The sequence below is a fragment of the Lissotriton vulgaris genome, chromosome 6 (genome assembly GCF_964263255.1).
Source record: "Lissotriton vulgaris chromosome 6, aLisVul1.2, whole genome shotgun sequence".
Classification (NCBI taxonomy): Eukaryota; Metazoa; Chordata; class Amphibia; order Caudata; family Salamandridae; genus Lissotriton; species Lissotriton vulgaris.
Genome location: NC_141694.1, coordinates 1,892,157,623 through 1,892,181,255, shown reverse-complemented (window position 1 = coordinate 1,892,181,255; position 23,633 = coordinate 1,892,157,623). Strand labels below are relative to the sequence as shown.

The 23,633-nt window shown below is 50.0% G+C and overlaps 1 protein-coding gene across 1 annotated transcript in view; it reads right to left on the bottom strand.

The window, feature by feature from the left end:
• The window catches only part of LOC147709796 (uncharacterized), a 66,063-nt gene extending 46,072 nt beyond the window's left edge, over positions 1 to 19,991 (bottom strand). The window contains exon 1 of the mRNA XM_086928263.1: positions 19,882 to 19,991. The gene's annotated coding sequence lies outside the window, so the exon portion shown is untranslated. The remainder of the gene's footprint in view (positions 1 to 19,881) is intronic.
• Between the last annotated feature and the right edge of the window lie 3,642 nt (positions 19,992 to 23,633).

Here is a 23,633-nt window from a genome sequence, read left to right as displayed (position 1 = left end):
CACAAACTAAATGCCATTCAAAGAAAGGAAAAGGAGAGTGAAAGAGTCATTGTTTTTCTTCCTGAAGGGGCAAATTCAATGTACCTTTGTTATACAAGCTAACAACAAGGTCTGGGCTAACATTTTTTGTGCTTGGGTTTTATTGTTTAGGGATGCCACTAAAATACTGGTTCGTCTTCCTTTTGCTTTTTTCAGTTTTGTCATCTTTGGTCTAAGGATCCAGGGTTTAGAAGCTTGTTTTAGATCTTGTTTAACTATTTTATAAACTGCAGAGAATCAGGAAATATCAAAACCATGTTTGATATTTTGGCTGCGTTTAATTCTTTTATTGATCGGTAAAATGGCTGGTTCAGAAGAATCTTTCCCAATATGTGCCATCACATTTACCCACAGAGAATGGGTAAAAACCCTCGATATAGCAGCCCTCAGTTTCTAACGAGTCAGTATTGATAGTAGACGAATTGCCAACACCTCAGACTTTAAACAGTCCATGCAAGGTACAGTGACAAGTATGCAAGAAAAGAGTGCTATCACCAAGCATCTGGGATAGTGGTAAAAACATGAGAGGATTGAACATGGAACGCAGTATCACTTAGAATGCTGCTGCAAAAAGGTTCTTCCAAAGTTCAACAAAGATTGGAGCGATACTGTTTGCATTTGCGGGATTCAGGTACGTAAATGAAAAAGTTGTGTGATGACCTATCAAAATGGATACCTGAGCCGAAGTGCTTCCCAGTAAGAGATCCTCGACACTTGTTAGATGGTATGCGGAAAGGATCTTTACAATCTTCAGAGTTAGCATTTTAGTCCATTCCGGTGCACTGTTTTGTTATGCACGGGAACTAAAACACAAATATTCCTAATTTTGTGCTTTCTGTGGCATCAAAGAAAGAGTTATCCCAACTGTCTCACTTAGCTGAAGGTTTTCTCCCCAAGGCGCTGTGAATGCTATATTATCCATGTGGCAACTGTTTACAGAATTTTTGCTGTGTGAGGATGCCAAAGGCAAGAAATGTGAGGATCTTTGGTCGCATATTGATAGTGATGTGAAAAAAGTACGCTCTACTGCATTCTTAGATTTTTACAGGAAGACCCAATTGCTGTAGTGGACATAATAAAAAAACTAGGGTCTGAAAACACCCTTTACTGCCAAATGTTCAGCATAATTGATGTAGATGTGAAACATCTCCTTGAGAGAAGGCTGGGCGACACCTTTAGTGACTTTGGCAATGTAACATGTTCCATGTTAGAGTGCTTGCCACTTGGTAAACAAAGTAATGTTGAAGAGCAATTCGGGAACTTTTATTTTACAATGTATTATTTTACAATGTATGTATCTCGCTGCTTCCCCATCTCGCTGCTTCCTTATGTGGCCAAAGTCGCAGAAAAGGTGGTGAACTCTCAATTAGTTGAACACCTTGAGAGAGCCAATATTCTTCACTCCTCCCAATCAGGCTTTCGAGCGGGCTTCTCTACGGAGACGGCCCTTCTGCGTGCAACTGAGACCCTTAGAGCTGGAGCGGATGCGGGGCATACTATGGCCTTGATAATGCTCGACCTCAGCGCAGCGTTTGACACTGTAGCCCATTCCATCTTGCTACAGTGTCTAAACGAAGCTGGGGTCGTAGGAGCCGCCCTGAACTGGCTGCAGTCGTTCCTGACGGGGCGCTGCTTTCAAGTTCAACAGGGGTCCTGCCGTTCCTCCGAGGTGCCACTAGACCAGGGAGTGCCACAGGGCTCAGCTTTGAGCCCTACACTTTTCAATCTTTACATGGCCTCCCTGGCCAAGGTTGTCCAAGCATTTGGGGTGGAGTTGGTGTCTTACGCCGACGACACTCAACTGCTTATTTCGCTGTCTCAAAACCCCACAGGAGCATCCTCCAATTTCAAGGCCTGCATGCAGGCCTTGGCTGACTGGATGGATGCCCATTGTTTAAAGCTCAATGGCTCCAAAACCGAGGTTTTGGTGGTGGGTGGTAAGAGCAGTAGCTGGTCAGCCGATTGGTGGCCATCCTGTCTGGGCGCCACTCCTGTACCATGTGAGGAAGCAAAAAACCTAGGAGTGTGGGTTAATCCCACACTGTCCTAGGAGTGTCATATTAGACGCCTTGTGGGGAAGTGCTTTGGGGTCCTGAAGGTTCTAAATAAGACTCTGGATCTGCTACCCTTAACTGCCAGAAGGACGATGACGCAGGCTTTGGTCGCCTCTCGGTTGGACTATGGGAACGTTTTGTTCCTTGGTACCACCGAGAGGAGTATGGGCTGCCTGCAGGTCATCCAGAACGCGGCTGCTCGCCTGGTGCTGAGGAGGCCGAGGAGAGCCAATTCACAGAAGGCGCTTGATGCTCTCCACTGGCTCCCCATAAAGAAACGTGTTCTGTTTAAATGCCTGCTTATGTGCCACCGGATTGTCTGGTTGAGGGCTCCCGCCTATCTTCGGGACCTTAATCAGTCCTTTATCTTGACAGGTTTTCAGTCTTATTGATTGCCACTCGCCAAAGCAACTCTATATAAAATTCAGGACAAGCACAGGAGGTAGGTTACTCTTGGTGAATAAAATGTGTAGTGAAATTCACCTTTTAGAGAGGCGAAAAAATATCGTGCATGTATCTCTCTTTTTTAAACAGGATCACTGGATTAGTGACCTCGACTCTTTCCTCCCCTCCCAGCAGGGCCGGATGGTGCACTAGGAGGTACGTAAACGCTAGACATTAGTGTCTGTAAGCTATGAAACGTTGTAGTGTGGCACGCACTCTGACATAGTTTGAGCTTCACTTTTTAGGGAAAACAAAGTTGCAATACAGAGACCCACTAAATAGAGCATCTTAAGTGACAGATTTGAAAATATTCCCCACCTGATCAAAAATATATAGGTAACATTTGATGACTCTATAAACAATGGTTGGTAGACATGAGGCGTACAGGTTGTCAATAAAACTTTGTTTTCTTGCATCCTATACAGAAAAATACCAAAGCCCTGATGAGGGTTTGTGAGCTGGTTACTCGAAACTGAAACGCGTCGGCATATCCACGAGAGCTAATCATTTCATTAATTGTCGCAGAAAAATAGACATTTGCTTTGCTGCTCTTGTCACTTTACGTTGTTTTCTGTTATGGCTTTGGAATAAGAAATTGATTTGGAAACATTGAAAAAATGAATTGAATGTTAATGTCTATTGTTATTTGGATGTATTTTTGCTTTATGTGTATTTTCTTGTAAAGTATCGTTTCGTGAAGTTTTCCTTGATTGACATGTTATGGTGGTATATGTGTAAATATATGTTCTCCTTTTATGCCAAAGAAAGTAAAACTTTCCAAAAAAAGTGTTACTAAAAACAAGTGATAGGTATAAATAAAAGTACCTGACCAGATTTAATGAATTTTTGCATTTGGTCTATGGAATAATTGCATCATAAACAAACAGTGTGTGGGCATCTGTGTTTTCTTATTTATTATTATGGTCCTGCCCACCCTCAGCCTAAAAAAGGCTTGTTAGAACTTGTGCCCTGCATAAGGTATTGTGCAACACTTTATCTACTGAGTTCTACATCTCAGCGGTGTTAATGTGTCTGCTGCAGAAGGTCACACATCTGAATCCAGGCGCGGCTGCATACAGAGGCGTAGCTAGAGCTTGTGGCGCCCGGGGCTACCCCTCACATTGCCGCTCCTTGGGGGTGCGGGGGCGTATTGCTGGGGAAAAAGGACGGTGAGCACTTGAAAGATGTCTGAGTCTCCGAGGAGAGACCCGTAGTATTGCTGCTAACAGTTACCTCGATCATGCAAATTACATGCACCCATTTGAGCAATCAGCAATGAGACACTCTTAAAGAACTAAAACTGGTGCAAATGTCTGTGGCGGCGGACTCATGATTACAATAAAATTATGAAAATATCACACCTAGCAATCTGAAAGCTTGGCAGCTATGCACTTTGGGGCTGCTCTTTACCAACTGACGTTGGAACTACTCAAAACAACAATGTACACAGTAGAAAGCTTCCTACTGTGTATCATCTGTGAGTGACTTGTCCATGCGTGCATTATGCGTGGCATTCTAATGTACAATTCGTCGCACTTTGAGTGACTCTTCCTTGAGAGTAGAACAAGCATTTACATCATGGAAACTAGATGTCCTTTTTAAATTGTGGCGGTCTTTTGTGCAAAATAATGCTCTAGAAACAACAGTAAGGGGGGCGTGGCCAAGATAGCGGCGGAGTAAGATGTCTTGCTCGGTCCCTCCATCGCCGCTTTCTCTATAGCCTTGTTTTTAGCCCTGCGGAACTCCCTGCCCGAGGACCGCGGCCGTCGCTGGGCGCCTGCAAATGCTTGAAGCCTCCCTGCGAAACGAGCGGTCTCCTGGGAGCTACGAGAGCGGAGTACGGAGCGCCGGCCTTCATTGGCGCGAGACCAGGGTGTTGCACCTGGTGCCGCTGGAGCCTGCTTCCGGCGACCTGCTACTGGAGTCCCCGGAGCGAAGGTCCAGCATCAGGAAGGCCTACACGGGGAGCTGATGGACGCCGCGGCACCACGCTGAAGACTAGCTGGCCGCTGCTAGAAACCCTAAGAGAGCGGCGCTGCCTGGAGTACCATCGGGAGAGATTGTGTGACGCCCGAGAAGCCCGGGGAGCCGGGTGGCCGGTCCACCGCGCAGGGTGCGGATCAAATTCAGGTGGCCCTGCACTGCACACCGACAGTCCCAGGACCCCGGGGCTTGGCCCCGCAGGAGGGACCTGCCAGCTTCAGGGACCCACGAAGACGAGAGTGCCTGACACCTAAAAGTCGGCGAGGTGTCCCTGGAGGGTGACCACGCGGTGGAAGCAGCCTGAGCCCACAGCGCGCCATACGCCGGGTGGGCCCCTGGACAGCGGCCCACCCTGGGCCTTGCCTGTGACAGTGGGTCCCGGGCCTACAATTGAGCTCCTCCCGCTTGGGTTTGCGCCGAGACGCCCCAGCCCAGCAGCGGCGTCGAGGAAACGGCAGACGCGGGGATTTGGCGTGGAGCCACTCGCGAGAGGCCCTTACCGAGCTGAACGTTGTGCTCGTGGTGACCGAGCTTAGGGGTCCGCCACACGAAGCAACACTCGGGACTCTTAACTCTGCTGCGACCTTGGGGCCCGAGACGGAGGGTAGTGACGGCATGCCGGCCATCTGCTAGGGAAGCCGAAGGCGAGAAAGCATCATGGCGTCGACCAGGCCTAAGAAGGATAAAACACCAAAGGATGGGGTTCCGAAGAACTCGCCGCTGCGGCCCGCGCCAGTGACCGACAAGCAACATTTCCTGGACGACAGTGAAACCCCTGCCACTAAAGCCTTTATGCGAGAACTCTTCACGGCCATAAAGGAGGATATTCAGGAGTTGCGGACTCAGCTGGCCTCCGATCTAAGAGAGGTGAGGAGGGACGTCAACGCCATCGGAGATAGTCAAAACTCTGGAAGAGCCCGACCTTCGGACGGCCGAGGACATCCACCAGCTTCAACAAGATGTCCTGCGCCTCATGGAGCAGAACCTGGACCTGCAGATGCATACAGAGGACTTGGAGAATAGATCCCGGCGCAACAACGTCAGGATCAGAGCTGTCCCGTGGAAAGGTGAGGGGACCGACCTGCGGGAATATGTTGATAGCCTCTTTCGCCACATCCTGCTGGAAGAAGACCTCCGTGAGATTCAAATGGAAAGGGTCCACAGAGTCAGCCTCCCCCGTGGATCCAATGCGCCTCCCCCGGATATCTTGGTGTGTGTTCACGACTTTCAGCTCAAAGAGCGGATTCTGAAGAAAGCACGTGAGCAAGCCCCTCTTCTGTTTCGTGATCATCGCCCAGTACTCTACCAAGAGAGAATTCCGGCCGATCACCACCTTCTTACGTGAGCAAGGGGTCCCCTACTCCTGGGGGCATCCCTTCCATTTGGTCTTTCAGTGGAAGGGCAAGTTAATCCAAGTGCGATCCCTGGAGGCGGCGCGTGACCTGTTAGGACTAGAGGGTGCTGAGGACACGAAGGAGGCCTCGCCCTCCCCAACAAGACGGCGCCGCCGCTCCACGGAATGGCAGACGGTGGGCAAACCAGCGAAACCCTCGGGCCCGGACTTATCCATTAGCCTTAAGGAGAGGGGAGCAGCGGTTGCCTCTGTAGCGAAGGCGACTGAGACGCCGGAGGGGTCCTGATCTCTACCCTTGAACGCCTGATCTCTGCAGGATGATGGCTGGCATCGGAGGGACCGGAAGTATGGACTCTGATGGGTAATGTAATGCCACGTTCCCCGAACATACTGTCCTGTATCAGGACATGTTCGGCTGGTGGGGTTAATCCATGCCCCCAGCTCTTTGGACTTTTGTGATGAACTATTGTTCCCTCCTCTCGTCTACTACGTGAGAGGGCGCTGTCAGACTGTTGGGGTTTGTTTTTGGGGTGGTTCCTGGGGGGGGGGGGGTTGCGGGAAGTTGGGTCAGGGGGGCTTGGGAGGGAGGGGCGACTCCGCATCAGCCGTTAATTGCCTCCATTTTGAAATTGGTCGATCTGTTGTCCAGTGGTGGTGTGCCCACCCTTAGGAGAGCGATTTGTGATTTGCTTTTACGATGGGGAAGGAGCTGAAAGTTGTCAGTTAGAATGTAAGGGGCCTCAACAGCCCAGTTAAGCGGGCAGCGATTTTGTCACTATTAGAGGGGGCGGAGAGTGATATCTGTCTGTTGCAGGAAACACATCTCCTTTCCAAGGACACCAAAAGAATGAGAGATAGGCGTTTCCTGATTCAAGTGTGGTCCTCTTGCACTGCGAAGAAACAGGGAGTTGCGATACTGATCAGTGCGAAAGCGCACTGTAAAATACTATCTCAGGTGGTAGAGGTCAGGGGCCGTTTTCTAGCGGTCAGGATCCAATGGGGCGACACTCACCTTACAGTGGGCTCCCTCTATGCTCCCAATGTACAGCAGGAACCCTTCCTGACCTCTGCGCTTGCGAACGCTCTAGCATCTCCTGACCCCTGGGTACTGGTGGGGGGTGATTTGAATATGGTGATGGACTCCTCCCTTGATAGGTCAGAAGCACGCTCCCACCAGACTGGGGCCATGTCCAAGGGGGGTCTGCAGTGGCTACAGGAGCGGGGGGCTCCATGATGTTTGGCGCACCTTGCACCCGCTAGAGCGCGACTATACCTACTACTCCGCGGCCCATAAGACCTACGAGCGCCTTGACCATTTCCTCGCCTCTACCTCCCTGATGACCCAGCTCTCTTCAGCGGAGATTGCCCCGCGCTCCTTATCCGACCACGCTCTCATTTCCGTGAGGGTGTCGGGGGCGGCGGCTTGCGATCGCCCGGGGGCTGGTGCCTACGGGATTTCCTTCATCTAATCCGCCTCGGTGGTGGAGCGCTTGCAAGACACGATCACACACTACCTCGCCGCCAACGATGTGGACGGTATGTCACTAAGCTCGGTGTGGGAAGTGCTTAAATTAGTGGTGAGGGGCGACTGTATAGCGGTCTCGGCGTCGCTAGCTAAACTGCGCAAGGAGAAACGGGAGGAACTTGAGCGCGACGTGCGGGGGTTGGAGGCAATCCACAAACGAACCGGGGCGCAGCGGGTCTGGAGGGAGCTGGAGACGAAAAGGCGCATGCTTAAGCATCTAGACCTAGACCGCGCCGAATATGCACTCTTGCGCCTGCGCCACAAGTTCTATCTCAGCGGCGATAAAGGGGGCAGAATGCTAGCCCACCGCTTGTGGGCCCGCATGCAGCAGGCGGCCATCCCGGCTATTAGGGACACGCACGCAGTCGAACGGACGGCGGATGGCCACATAGTGGAGATCTTCCAGCGCTTTTATCAGACGCTGTACACCTGTGAGCCCCCTGAACCCGATCGGGTCCAGGCCTACCTAGCAACCTGTGGAGTCACACCCCTCTCCCAGAGCTCGGCAGCATCTCTTGACACGGAGATACGCATTGAAGAGGTTATCTCTGCTATTTCGCGCTTGAAGACGGCCAAATCACCGGGGCCAGATGGTTTCTAAGCCACTTTTTACAAGAAGTTTTGTGGGGTGCTGGCATCCTTCTTGACGCGCCTCTTCAATTCCTTCAGGGAGACGGGGAATGTGACTCCCACCATGGCCGAGGCTGTAATCACGGTCATCCCCAAGGCGGGAAAGGATGCTAAGGAGTGCGGCTCGTACCGCCCCATCTCGCTCCTCAACATTGACATGAAATTGATCTCTGGTATCCTGGCCCCGCGTCTTAGCCCGTTCATGGACGGAATCATTGAACCTGATCAGGTGGGATTCGTCCCGATGCGACAGGGGGGTGAGAACACCAAGAGACACCTACATCTGATGGACTCGGTACACCGGTCCCGTACACAGGCCTTCTTCCTCTCCATAGACGCCGAGAAGGCGTTTGACCGAGTCGACTGGTCATACATGTTTGCAGTCCTGAGGGCTTTCGGGTTGGGAGACACCTATGTCAACTAAATACGCTGTCTCTATGCCTCCCCTAGAGCGGCGGTGAGGGTCAAAGGCTGCCGCTCGGAGCATTTTCCCATCACGCGAGGGACAAGACAGGGCTGCCCCCTGTCACCCTTGCTATTCGCGCTCTACATGGAGCCATTTGCACAACGCCCCCGGGACAATGAGGCCATACATGGGGTCCGCTTTGGTGCTGAAGATCACAAAGTGAGCCACTACGCTGACGACGTGATCTTGTCCCTCACTCGTCCTTGAGGCACCTCTCTCGCGAGCTCCAGGAGTTCGGAGCGGTGGCCGGATTCAAGGTTAACTTCTCCAAATCCCAAATCCTCAATCTCTCTGTGCCGGCAGAGGATGTTCGAGATCTTCAGAGGGACTTTGACTTCCAGTGGGTCCATACGGACATTCCCTACCTGGGAATCCGTTTAGCACCCACGATTCCACAGACGGTCTCCCTCAATTATAGGCTTCTACTAGAATAAACGGCCAAATCTGTCGCGCAGTGGTCCCGGTTGCACCTGGCCTGGTTCTGCCGACGAAAAAAATGACGATCTTCCCTCGTATCCTCCATCTCTTCCAGATGTTGCCTTTGCGCCCGCCACCGGGAGCCCTGCAGAAGTTGCAGAGATTGCTCATCACCTTTTTGTGGAATCATAAGCGTCCCCGAGTTGCGTTCGCCCGGGCTATAGCACCCAGAGCCGAGGGTGGCCTGGGCTTCCCTTGTGTAGAGGCATACTATCAGGCTTCTTGCCTGCGCTTTATCCTCGAATGGAACAGGCCAATGTCCAGCAAGCACTGGCTCTTCATGGACCAGACGGTGGCGGGCTGCAATATCTGGCGCGAACTATGGCTCCCACGTAAGCACAGGGCATGGGGCTTGTACTCATCGCCGGTCACCTCCTCAACGATGGCGGTGTGGGATCGGCTGGCAGGCAAGCGTGGTTGGACCACCTTCCCGTCGCCTCGGACGCCCATAGCGGACAGCCCGGAGTTTCCCCCGGGCTGTGCCTCGCCGGTATTTCAGCGCTGGAGGAAGTTGGGTTGTAAGAGAGTGGGCCACCTCTTCCAACCGGAGGGGCTGATTTCGTTCTCCACGCTCCGTCGAGAATACTTTGAACTGCGCGAGTCGAACGCCTTCCCTTACTCACAGGTCGCTCACTGGGTTACACTGTCCGCTAATGTGGCGGACATGTCACGCCCCATGACGACACTAGAGCGTTGGGTTGTCTTTAAAAAAGATGACCGCAGACTTATTTCCGAACTCTATGCCCTAATTTTATCGCACCCACATTCGCAGCGGTCCAAGGCACAGGTTCGATGGGAGACGGAGCTGGGCCGCCCACTGACGCGCAAGGAATGGGACAGGGTGCACTATCGCGCACACTACACTGCAACTAATGTGACTGGGGCCGAATCAGCCTACAAAATGGCGTCCTACTGGTATCATACGCCGGCCAGGATTCACGGGTGGGATCCGAAATGTCCAAGTCTTTGTTGGCGGGGCTGCGGTGCGACGGGTACCCTGACGCATTTGCTTTGGCACTGCCCCAAGCTGGTGCGCTACTGCCAGGCGGTGCTGGATGACATAAGACAACGCATTTGGTGTTAAATATCTCAGGGCCCCAGAGCATGTGCTACTAGGTCTCCCTCACCCTAAGGCTTTCCCCTTGCGCTCCCTGCGCGGTAGGCAGATAGCCCTAGCTTTACTGGCCGCGCGCCTAGTTATTCTTGCTCAGTGGCGCTCCCCTGCTGCCCCCGACCCAAGAGATTGGATTAGGCGGCTTTGGGTGTTGTTGGGTATGGAGAGGCTTTCCCTCTGTGTGGACGGCAAAGGGGAGACGTATGCGGAGCTCTGGGAACCATTTATACATCTACTGTCACGGGATATGCGGGAGGTAACATGCCCCAAGTTCCTGCAAGTTTTGCAGCTTATCCCGTTGGAACCGGCGACAGCGAGTTCATAAGGGACTGGAATGGCTTTCTGAGGGCGGAGATGCGATGAGGAGCAGGGGCAGAGTTGGAGGCGCAGGCAAGGCTGGTGCGGAGTGGGAGGGAAAGAGAAGGGGGGGTCCAGGGCGGGGAGGGGGGTGGGGCTGGGTAGGTTTATGTTTCTTTGTTAGTGTTTGTTTCTCCTTTTCTATAAAATGCAGCACTAGCACACGAATTGGTTGCGACATCTGGCCGTCAGTTTATCTTCGCCGGGTCGCCCTCCGGGATGTAGACCCCATGGCTGTGTTTTAATGTTGTCAAATTACGCTCTGCCGGTCGGTGGATGTAGGCAGCCCAGTTGTGTTCAATGGTATGTCACTGCTGAATAAAAAATGTTTGATTCTAGAAACAACAGTAAAACATTTGTAGGGCTGTCCATCTTTGTAACTAACTTCTGGAGCTACTGAGCGCACTATGCGACCTGCCGTATACATTGAATCTAAAATGTCTCCACAGTGTGTGTAATTAATCAATTTCATCAATGCTGCGTGCTGCGCTCGCTCCTCTCTAATACAACTTAACGCACCTGGCACTGCAGCTCTAGGCTAACCTCTTTGTAAATAAATAAAAAACTAAAACTAAGCTGCCTGCTCAGTGCATCTATATGTTAAACCCCTAGTAACGTCATTGTTCTTGGAAATTCATATGTCCTCAGGTCATGTGTCAGTGGCTCAGCCACAGAGATTTAACATCCATACAGGGCATCAAAGCAAATGGACAAAAGAGCCAAGGGCGAAAGCGATGAGACATGAACCGAAACCCACCCATCCCACCACAGTCTTCCAGAAAAGACAGTATCCAACAACATTAGAGTCATTAAAGAGCCAGAGAAAGAGGTGCGCAAAATATGTCTCTCTTTGGCGACTGAAGATTCGTTGCCATCAGTTATTGTTGACAAAAAGTGTGATATATAAAAGGGCATATGCATCAATCTATTTTGTTCTTAGAGCAGCCACATACGCCACGTTCAGTCAGACACGTTTCACACTGTCAATCAGAGCCGAAGAACACCCATTCACAAAATCAACATGAGCATTGCCTTCCATCAGACTTTTGAATGAGGGCCAGAGACTGCCTTGTATTGGTGGTCGTCTAACATCCTAAATAATTATCTGGGCATAATAAAAAGCGCACCAACTCAGCACACAAAGCCTGTACTATTAGTAATACCTAGAGCTCCCTTTGCCAAGGATTAACTCCGGCTAAAGTATTTCAAAATTACAATGCACAGAACTCCATCACTCTAAGTCCTTCTCTGGCGCGGAGACAGGAAATTTAGCAACAATATAATCCAACCACATTACAGCATGGCACAGTCGCAAAATAAATGCCCTGCTAACCCCGACTGCAGTAAAACTGGTCTAACAATACCACCTTCCTCTATTCCACCACAGCGCTATCACCAATACCATAGCAATACCACATGAGAGATCCACATTACCATGTCACTACCAAACTACGATTCCCCATCATTCCACTCCATAATCTCTTTCTATTACCTTGTCATCTCACAAGCAGCAGCACCCCCTCACATTACAACCACTTCACCTCTGACAAACACACTATCCCCGTTACACTGCCACCTGACTCCCAGCTCAGAGTACCCCACACCTACCCCACCACTCCACTAACTTCCAGGAAAGTCTACCACTGAGCCCCAGCATCACACTGCCACCCAGTGAAGTAACGGTCCAACACTGCACAACTGAGGAAGGATGATAACAGGTCAAATTACAAACCATCCCAGGGTATCAATACTGGCACACACAAATACGGGGCAGCTGGGAAACAGAAGGCAAAACCGGGCAGAGAGGCACAGGGGCAGCGAGGGATACAGAAATGAAACCCGGGCAAGGACACGGGGGCAGCGAGGGGTACAGAAGGAAAAAAAACAGGCAAGGACCACGTTCAGGCAGTGGGGGAAGACAGACAACAGCAGTCACAGACCCAACAAGGAAATACAGGCAGTACAGTAAAACATAAACAGATTTACGATTCCTCAGCAGCGGCAGCTGGGACAGGGTCACACAGGCGGAGCTGTGCAGAGGGGGGGGGGGAGCGACCGATCTGGTGGGTCAAGGGTCGCTCCTGGGAGCGAAAGGAGCTCCACAGTGATGAGGAGACAAAGAAACCTAGAGGCTCAGCTTACCCTCTTGGAGATTTATGTTATGTTATGTTATTTTTACTTATACCGCGCACAGCTGCCCCAGCAAAGGGGCGTCCTGGCCCAGGAGGAGAGAAGATTAGCCCTGGAGGAGAACAGGGTCAAGCTGGGGATCAAACCCCATAGACAGTGTGGCAACTGTAAAGAGGCAACTGCATGACCCCAGGCAGCCTAAGAAAACTGTGCCAAATATTTAGGGGGGAGTTGGCCTTGATAAGTGGCGGACATCTATGAGAGCGCTCTTAGGATTAGATGGGTGGGTGCACAACATTGGGGGTCCTTACTGTGGGAGAAAGAGAGAAGGAGAGTGAAAGAGAGAAAGAGAGAGAGAAAGAGAAAGAGAGAAAGAGAGAGAGAAAGAGAAAGAGAGAAAGAGAGAGAAAGAGAGAAAGAGAGAGAGAAAGAGAAAGAGAGAAAGAGAGAGAAAGAGAGAGAAAGAGAAAGAGAGAAAGAGAGAGAAAGAGAGAAAGAGAGAGAAAGAGAAAAAGAGAAAGAGAAAAAGAGAAAGAGAAAGAGAGAAAGAGAGAGAAAGAGAAAAAGAGAAAAAGAGAGCGAGAGAGAGAGAGAAAAAGAGAAAAAGAGAGCGAGAGCGAGAGCGAGAGCGAGAGCGAGAGAGAGAGCGCCAGAGAGAGAAAGAGATAGAGAGAGAAAGAGAGAGAGAAAGAAAGAGAGAGACAAACTACTGAGACTTGAGGAAGAGGTGGCAGAGTCTCACACTGCCACGAAGGATGCAATCTTGAGTGAAACTATCACCCACTAAAGGATTTCACGCAAACTGTGGTGCAGACTGACCAGTACCCCAGCATCTGCTGGTCTGCAACATAGAGATCTTCGAGGGACCGGGATCGTTGTGACCAAGTTTGCCCCAGCCCACCAGTGGACCAAGGAGCACCCACAAAGACATCCCTGTCAACTACACCACAACTGGTGCATCCTTTGAGCATCCCTCAGCATCAGGACCACTCCACTGAGGTCTATGATGGTTGTCGTGTAAAACTTGGATTTTGATTAAAAAATGCTCCTGGGACCAGGAAACTGTGCAGAGGGTCCATTCTAGCTCCCTTCACCTCTGCCCAGCTGGAACTGGTCACCCAACCCAGGCTGAAGTAGCTGAACTAACAGTTTCAAATGGTTCAGAAGTCTTCAAAATTTTTGTTGGCGAACGCTTGTTGCAGGTTTGACTACAAGTGATATCATCTTAAATCTGTATTTCCGGAACCCTCCAGGGTATTTAATACATCAAGGTCTCTAAAAATAAATAAAAATATAATCTATTTTTATAAATTGGTAACTTCTTCCGTATGTTGATTTCTTATTTCATGGTTTGGTGCTGTTAAAAAGCTTTACACATAGTTCCTTATCTGAGTCTTACTGATCTCAGCTACAGCCACCCAGGGTTGGGCTTCAGGTTAAGTAAACGAGTAAATTTGCATCACTGCAAAACATGCACAAATGCAGCAGATAATTGAAAAACTGCACACCTCTGGATAGAAAAAAGCTACTATGTGGAAAGGAAACAAGGAGTAACGTTGTGACCTGCAAGGTGCAACAGACTCACCAACTGCAGGAGAGTGAGAGCAGGCCCCCGAGTAAGCAGGGAGGCCATTGAAGGCAAATAAGACGCTCAAGAGGACCTACAGGCCGAAGGCACTGGAGTCGCAAGAGGACCTCAAGCAACTCACTATAGATGCAGGCCCACGGTGCAAAGGATGCGGCGAGGACAAAGATCTTGACAGGAAGAGATGCTGGAGGCAGGAGCTTCTTGTAGCCCCAAGATCTCTGGAGTAAGTGCCAACAGCCTTGGCAATGGGCAAGTCGACACGGTGCTCAGGGGTTCGGCTCCAGCGGTTCGGACAAGGAACGCTGGCCTCAAAATGGCTGGGAGTACAGGGCAGGCCTCAAGGGAGTTGCAGAACCACCACCTTTTTAGCGAGCAGCAGATTGGTCAGCTTTGTTGCGGTGAATGCAAATGCAGGGGAGGGATTCCTTCACTCCAAAAGGGAGATTACTGTAAGTGTTCTTAATACCAAAAGGCCTGGAGAGGAAACTGGAAGAGGCCCAGATGACTAAGAAGCTTGCAGAACATCGAGACCAGGAGCAGCAGGAGTCTTCCTAGGCGCAGTCTTGGTTCCAGGCAAAATGCAGCGAAGGTGCCCAGGCGGTTGAAGTTAAAGTGGTTTCGGATCTGAATCCTGTCCCGCGACGAATCTGAAGAGCCACCCACAGGTAAACCCTAAAGTATCCTAGGGAAAGGGTTAGGATGATTCAGTGGTCCCTCCCAGAGATGGGGCTGGACAGAGTGGAGAATACTCCCACATCCTTTGTCCAGTTTTGCACCAGAGCAGGAACCAAGGTCTGCCTGAACTGGCTCAAACTGGAGTATGCAAAGAGGGACCCAAATGTGCCCTTCAAAGCAGTCTGGTGGCCCCCACCCCAGCCTAATACACCAAGTCCTGTCTGGGAGGTGGTCACAACTCCAGTGACACGAAACCTATTGTCCTGCCTCCCTGTGCTCAAGAGTAGCGCAGCAGCAGGAGGGCAGAATCGAGTCTACGGTTTGCAGCAGCACTAGCTTATGGTCAGGCCCTGAAAGACTGTAACCGGTAGTACAGGGGGTGGGGGGGAATACCTCCAAGGGAGCACCATGGTACATGGGATCAAACTTCCAACACCGGAATCGGTGCTGGGGTATGATTACTACATGACCGGGTGTGGCCACTATATAGTAAGACATCTGGTAATGACTGATGTCCCCTATATGTTTTTAAATGGCTGAACGCACTTACAAAGCTTGGAGAATAGGCTGTGGTTCATAGGTGTGTCCTGCTCATGCAGTGACACCCTCACACTTACAATCAAACAGCCGCACCTCAGAACTGGAGAGCCTACTATAGACGGGACATAGGTTTTAAGTGTAGTGACCTCTGATATAAGAAGAAATACCTGTCATAAGTGGTGCTAGCACCAGCTCACAGAGGCAGCAAAGGCAGGCCTATAGTCACAGTTTGAGTGGTCTCCAATGGGTGGCATAATGTGTGCTGCAGGCCATGGAAGACCCCTGGTGTACCTATGGCCTGGGTACCTTAGTACCATATACTAGGGACTAACAAATTTACACCAGTAGCCAATTGGAAAGGTACCAAAGTACTTGCCCTAATCAAATTTAGGGAGGAAGACTTGGGTCCTGATTAGCAGGATCCCAGTTAGACTAGTCAGAAAACAAAACAGTGGAACAAACTAGCAACGGCGGACCGGGATAGCTGCACTTCTCTGCTGTATTCCCTATGTGGTAGATCCAAAAGTATTTCGGATTGGTGTGCACAAACAAGCAACTCCTGTACCTGCCGTTCTTGGGTGCCAACTGCAAAGCAGAGAGAGAACTACACCAGAATTTGGAGTGGTGCACTACCCAGGTGGTCAGTTCAATAAGTAAGTTCACTTGTAAAGTTGTATCGAAAATCAGTTCAACAAAACTGGAGTTCCAGCCAACGCGTTTCATTAATTTCATAATGAACTTCTTCAGGGCGTTCGTTTTTCGGTTGTAGGGTGGGAGCAAAAAATACTTTCTAAAACAGTGTCCTGTGGTCGCGTGGTGCGATTCCGCTCCGTTGAGTTTGTCAGTTCAACATGATTAAGCACAAGTATCAAACAATAAAATAAATAAATCTAATAATACAAAGAGCTTAAATAAACACAGAAACCCATGGGAGGGGGGGGGGGGGAGAGAAAAAGCTTGTGAAGCGCCCTGGCAGATGACCTGGCAACTACAATGAAACGGAGGAAAAAACTAAAAATGGCCAGAAAAAAAAACCCTAAATCAGATTGATGTGGTTCTAGAGAGATCCACATTAGAAAACCTTTCTTTGAGGATTAGGGCTCCCGGTTTTATATTATTCATTTTTTTACCATTTCCGTCTGTATTTATCCATATTTATTTTTGTCACAAGCAGAAGAAGATGCTGCAGCTATTATTTGTTCTTATTTGTGCGAGAGAGGGGCTATGGAGAGATTGTAACGACTGCACGCACTTAGAAAGTTACCAAACAAAACTGAAAATACTGAAAAGCAGAACGTTCTATTTCAAAGAAAAAGATGCACATTTATTGTACAGAATTCCAGGGAACGATCAGCAAGTAACGTTAGGCACCGTGTTCGAAGCGGGAGTGGTGGGGGGGGACGCAGCCTCTCTTTTGGCAACATTTGAAATGTTTGTTATTGGGATGGCATCAAACTGTGTTACAAAATCTCTCTTTAAAGTTACCTGCAACCCGTTCTATCCTTTCTTGATTCAAAGAGGAAGCGCAGCGGTATTGCGGAAGATTAGAAAAAGAATAAAGGCATGAAAGCAAATGGGAAAGTATTTCTGCAAAGGCAACGTTAAAGGAAGGAAACTGCGATCCACACATCTCGCCTGAGAGGGCTAGTTGCACAGAAACAGCCGGCATTACACATGCAAACAGTAAAAAAAAAAAAGTTAGAAAGAAAGAACGGATTTCATGTTTCCTTGAAACAGGTCACAATCATGTGTGTACACTAGTGGTATGTAATTTTTTTTAATTCCTCAATGCCTGCCACCTGCAACCGAGCCCGCGGCTACCTTCTAACAGGTCTCTGGATTGCGTCAATGATTGCCATTCACAGGCTACCTTATTGGCACTGACCCCAGCAGGCTCCGCCAGATGATGCCTGTTGGACCCGGCCTCGTGGCGTGGTCCCCCTCCTCCCGCATGGTGGGCCCTGGACGACATCGACCCCTGTCCTCCGGCCTGAGGCTACCCCTTCCAACCTTCATGAGAGTCACCACTCATGGCGACCCCTACTCGCCCCACGCTGCTGGTCCGATCCCTATCCCGGGCCACCCTCTCAGGCCCCGACTCAATCTTGGGCCTTCCACGTCCGGGCCCCGTGGCCTCGGTCCAACGTCGGCCGCGGACCCAGCTAAGCCCCGACATCGAGGCACCAAGATCCGACCAGGTGGTAAAGCGGCCACTTGACGGATCAAGGAGGAGGAGAGTTTCGATGGCCCTCCAGTCGTCCCCACAGTTACTAAGACTTTGAAGATCTCTCGATCTATTTGTACATATTACTGAGGTAACCTGCCTTGATTGCTGATAAAGACGTTACGAATCTATCCTTGTGTAGTGTCCTTCTGTAGTGGTGCGATTGCTTGCCTGTGCGATCCTAGAAGAGGAACCTCGCCAGGAGGCCTCTCGACGGCGCTCAGCCAGTTCCATAAGGAGAGGTGGGTCTCGGGGTGGTCGGCCAGATAGCCTCTGCCTCCTCCCGAAGATCGCCTTTCTAACAATGCCTAAAGCTTTCTATCAGTGCGCCGGCCTGCTAATGCACATATTAACACCTCGTACTCGGCAATTATGCATTCGATGATGGAAACAGTGTTGTTTTAAACCTTCAGTACTCGCACTTCATACTGCGACCCCTCCCCCTTAAGGTGCCTCATCTACAGCCATCTGCTGCCTCGGGTACCTTAGCAGTTCTCTTGGTGTATATTACTGAGAGGGGCTTGCCGAGGTCAACCTGGGCAGGAGTTGGGCTGCGGCGCACAGTTTGTTAGTATTTTCCCGTTTTAACTTCTGTCTAGAGGGTCCGGGTCAGAAATAATATAACCTGGAATCACTGAGATATGGCAGTGCTGGCCTGATACCAGTAAGTTTGAGAAAGGACTTAAAGATCAGTGTGAAGAAGGTGTCTGGTAGGACTAAGAGGAGACCAATATGCCAATGCAAACTGGCCAGGGCCTAGAACCCAAAGAACTAAGTAAAGTGACGAGAGAGATAGCCGAGAGTCAAATACAGGCTAGGTTATTGCATAGAAGATGGTAATGTTATGATGTGTTAGTTTTTCATTGACCATTCTATTAGTTTAAAAACTAAAGGGTTGGGGAATTATTTTTAGTTTTTCCTGGTCTCAAAAATAACGTCACCAAAGCTCTGCAGTTCACCCAAACAAAGACCCACGTAAAGGGTGAGCCTCACACCAATACTTATGTCTTCCAAACATTAATATCGACCCCCGCCAAAAAGGTAAAACAACAATGCCTCGGCAAGGGGATACAAAGCAAGAACATCAATATAGTTTCAGTGATGGCCCTTGTGCACTCACTGTTCAGAAATCAACGAGGGGTTTTTGCCTGAAAAAGGACAAGACTACATGGCCCAGAAGGGATCTGTTTCAATGTCCATTGCTTAAATCCTTACAAAACATACGGAGTATGGTTTTAAAAGAGCACATTCATGAACATAAAGCTGCAGTGCACATTTTATAAACGAATAAAAGGAAAACAGTTGATAAGGATCACATTAAACGTTTTCATCACCACGCATCAACCAGATATCGCATTACCTCCAGGAATGGTGAACTTCCTCATTTGAGGAAAACAATGCCATTCAAAGGCAAGAATAAATGAAAGTAGAGCTTCACTGGCAAAGTCTGTAAAGTGGCACTAATGTGTTTGGGTGTGAATAAAAACAAACTGGGATTGCTTATTTGCGATTAGCTAATTGCTAATCGCAAATAACGAATACTCCCCATTCATTCCTATGGGCTTTTGGCCCATAGGAATGAATGGGGAGTATTCCTTATTTGCGATTAGCAATTAGCTAATCGCAAATAAGGAATGTGTAGGAATCGCAATTTTTTTTGCGATTCCTACATGAATCCCGTTTTGCAAGTCTGTAATAGCGATTCCTTATGAATCGCTATTATAGACTAGCAAAACGGGTCTTTGATGAATCGGGCTGAAAATCCCCGTTTTTTTTAATTCGTTTTATCCCGTGTGAACTCGGCCAGAAGGTATTGGAGGCTTTTAATGAGCGCCAGTTACAGATCTGCCAACCGGAGCCAAAAATCTCACTGTGTGAGGAGGGGGCGGGGCCTGAGGGGGCGGGGCTCGTGCCGAGAAGCACCCAAAAGGCACTATTGCCCCCGCCCCGCCCCCAACCCCCCTAAAAGAAAAACTCGGCAGTTCCGAGTCTCTGCAGCGCTTTTCAGCTCCTTTTGGCACCTTGCGTTGTCAGGTCGCAGTTACATCACACAGGCACATTCACATTTATTTCAGGCGCCGGGAGGGTCTGTGATTTGCCCAGAATCACAGGTTGTAGGACAGACGCCGAGACTCGAACGTGTTTCCCAGCTCCAGAGTCGGCAGTTCAGGCCCTTACGCCACACTTACATCGCAGACAGAAGGAGGGAACAAAACCCTCTCACTCAGCACCTTCCCCGGCTCCAACCCCCTCCATCCCTCCCACCCCGACGAGAACTCACCTGCAGCAGGTCACTTCGGGATGAAAACAACTCGCTGTCTGTGTCTGGCATCCAGGGCTGCTGTCTGCTGCTGCTGCGGTCCCACCCCTGCCATTACCAGTGACGTCAGAGGCAGGGGGGAGGAGCCCCAGAGCACCCGCCAATCACCTCCACCGGAACCGATGATGAGAGATTGAAGCACGGAGGGATAAGGGGCGGGGCCTACACAAAAAAGGCTTGTTTTTATTAACCAATTCAGGAATAATGTATACGCGTTTAGATGCCATTATAGATACATTGTAAACATTAAGGCAGATCTTCTAACGCCCCCAGACCCCCTCACACAGTACCTTCCTCCCGGCTCCATCCCTCCCGCATCCACAACTCACCTGCAGCAGATCACACGGCGCGCTGTTCTCACGCGAAAATAAGTGGACTGTCTGTGTCTGGCATCCAGGGCCTGTGTGGACTCCCCGCCATTACTAGTGACGTCCAGAGGGGGAGCCCCCAGAACCCCGACCCCCTCCAATCACCTCCATCGGACACTACAGGACGGAGGGATAAGGGGCGGGGCCTGCAAAAAGCTTTGTATTTACTTAACAATTCAGGAATAATCTATAAACGTTTAGATGTCATGAAAGATATATTGTATACATTAAGGTAGATCTAACGCCCCCAGCCTCCCTCACACTCTGATTGGCAGGAGTGAGTGAGCCCCCAGCCTCCCTCACACTCTGATTGACAGGAGTGAGTGAGCCCCCAGCCTCCCTCACACTCTGATTGACAGGAGTGAGTGAGCCCCCAGCCTCCCTCACACTCAGATTGACAGGAGTGAGTGACCCTCAGCCTCCCTCACACTCTGAGTGACAGGAGTGAGTGAGCCCCCAGCCTCCCTCACACTCTGATTGGCAGGAGTGAGTGAGCCCCCAGCCTCTCTCACACTCTGATTGACCGGAGTGAGTGAGCCCCCAGACTCCCTCACACTCTGAGTGACAGGAGTGAGTGAGCCCCCAGCCTCCCTCACACCTCGAAGGTGTCAGAGCGCTTCACAATAGGAACAGAACTGATACATGAGAACATTACAAGTGAACAAATTACAAAAGCAAACGTTACATTACATGAGGCAAAAGTGACAATTGTGAGCAAACAAAATACAAGAGGTAGCAAACGGTGCATTACAGGAGGAAAAAGTGACATGTGCATGTTACAAAAGAGTACCAAACACAGGCAGAAGGGTAATACTGCAATAAGTGGCAGACTCTCAAACCACAAGAACACACTGGGAAGGCACTTCCATAGTCATTGAAAGTAGATATTTTCTATACTAGAAGGTTTTTCCTTCAGACAATAGAGAGGGCATGAATTAACTTTGGAAGTGTCTTTGAAAAGGAGAACTTTGAGGTCCCTTTTGAAGGCCTGGGAGGAGGTGGTGGACCGGACCTGGGCGGAAGTGAGTTCCAGATTCTCACCGTGTTGCCTGAAAAGGATTGGGCCATTGATCTTTCCTTCTTGAAAGTGGGAGGTTCAAGCAGTAGATTTTCTGCGTTACGTCATGGTCTAGAGCCTCCAGAAAGTTTCAGTTTATTCGCCAGGTAGCAAGGAGAGGAGGAGTGCAGGGCTTTGTGGGTGATGCAGGCAGTCTTGTAGATAGCTCTAGCCTCGATGGGAAGCCAGCGAAGGTTGGATAACATGGGTGTGATGTGGTCGCTTCTTTTGGCCCCATAAATTAAACGAGCTGCTGAATGGAGAACAGACTTAAGGGGGGACAGGTGGGATTTGAGGAGGCCAGTAAGAAGAGAATTGCAGCAGTCCAGTCTGGAGAGGACCAGCGATTGCACCAGGGTTTTATGGTCATGCTCCGGGAAGAAGCAACGAATCCCCCAAAGAAGGCGCAGTTGGTATCGAGCAGATTTTGAAATTGAATTAATGTGGGAGAGTAGATTGAGTTTTGTGTCGAGTATGACACCAAGCGATTTTGCGCTGTCAACAATGATGGGTTTATTGTTCAGTAGATTCATCTGATCCATCCATGATTGAACCGGGGAAGGAGAAAGTGAGGAGGAGAGGAGGAGGAATTCAGTTTTGGAGGGATTCAGAATCAGTTGATGTGTTGACATCCAGTTTTGAATGGAGTCCAGAGTCGAGCTTAGGATGGAGAGATCGTGAGTGGAGGCAACCTTGAGGTAGATTTGAGTGTCGTCTGCGTAGAGATGCTAGTGGACCCCAGATTTACTTAGGAGATTTCTCAGTGGTTCCAAATAGAGATTGAACAATGTGGGTGCAAGTATAGAGCCTTGAGGAACACCTTGACCCACCGCCAAAGGAGATGAAAGACTGTCCGCTATTTTGATCATTTGGGATCTATCAGAGAGGAAGGAAGCAAACCATTTAGGCACAGTGCCCTCCATGCCCATTCTCTGTTGAAGAGTGTTGAGGAGGGTGTTGTGATTGACAGTGTCAAAGGCTGCAGAAAGGTCAAGGAGAATTAGAAGACAGGACCCCCCCCCGAATCGAGTATCTGCAGCGCGTCATCAATCATTTGCATCAGGGCTGTTTCAGTGCTGCAGTTTTGAATGAAGCCGGACTGAAAATTGTCAAGAAGATCATTGTCCTTGATATGACGAGAGAGTTGTTTCGCTACACATCTTTCTGTGATCTTCGCAAGAAAGGGTAGTTTAGTGATGGGGTGGAAGTTGTTGAGGTCATTCGCATCAGCAGTGGGTTTTTTAAGCAGAGGGGTGACCTGCCCAGTTTTGAAGGAGACAGGAAGGGAGCCTTGACAGAGGGAGAGGTTGACCAGAGTGGTCCAATAGGGAAGAGAATGGGTATAGAAGTCAATGGCAATGGCACTAGGGATGGGGCCAAGAGAATGATTGGAGGGCTTTGTTTCGAGGATGCACTTGAGGAGGACATCTTCAGAGATGGGGTTGAAGTTCTGCCAAATGGTTAGTGATTTGCGCTCCTCTGGAGGGGTAGGATGAGCGACCTGATCCACAAGTGATTTCACTTTTTCGTCAAAGAATACAGCGAAATCCACAGCTTTCTTTGTAGAATCCTCCAACTTGGAGGTTGGGGGAGAGCAGTTAGTATTCTTGATGAGATCAAATAGTTAGTTGGGTCTATTTTTGGCTGAGTCAAAGAGCCCCCAGCCTCCCTCACACTCTGATTGACAGGAGTGAGTGTGCCCCCAGCCTCCCTCACACTCTGATTGACAGGAGTGAGTGTGCCCCCAGCCTCCCTCACACTCTGATTGACAGGAATGAGTGAGCCCCCAGCCTCCCTCACACTCTGATTGACAAGAGTGAGTGAGCCCCCAGCCTCCCTCACACTCTGATTGACAGGAGTGAGTGACCCCCAGCCTCCCTCACACTCTGATTGACAGGAATGAGTGAGCTCCCAGCCTCTCTCACACTCTGATTGACAGGAGTGAATGAGCCCCCAGCCTCCCTCACACTTAGATTGAAAGGAATGAGTGAGCCCCCAGCCTCTCTCACACTCTGATTGACAGGAGTGAGTGAGCCCCCAGCCTCCATCACACACTCGGATTGACAGGAGTGAGTAAGCCCCCAGCCTCCCTCACCCTCTGATTGACAGGAGTGAGTAACCCCAGGCTCCCTCATACTCTGATTGACAGGAGTGGGCGAGCCCCCAGCCTCCCTCACACTCTGATTGACAGGAGTGAGTGACCCCCAGACTCCCTCACACTCTGATTGACAGAAGTGAGTGAGCCCGGGTCATTTCTAAAAGAGAAACAGAGATATGTTCGGAAGCTG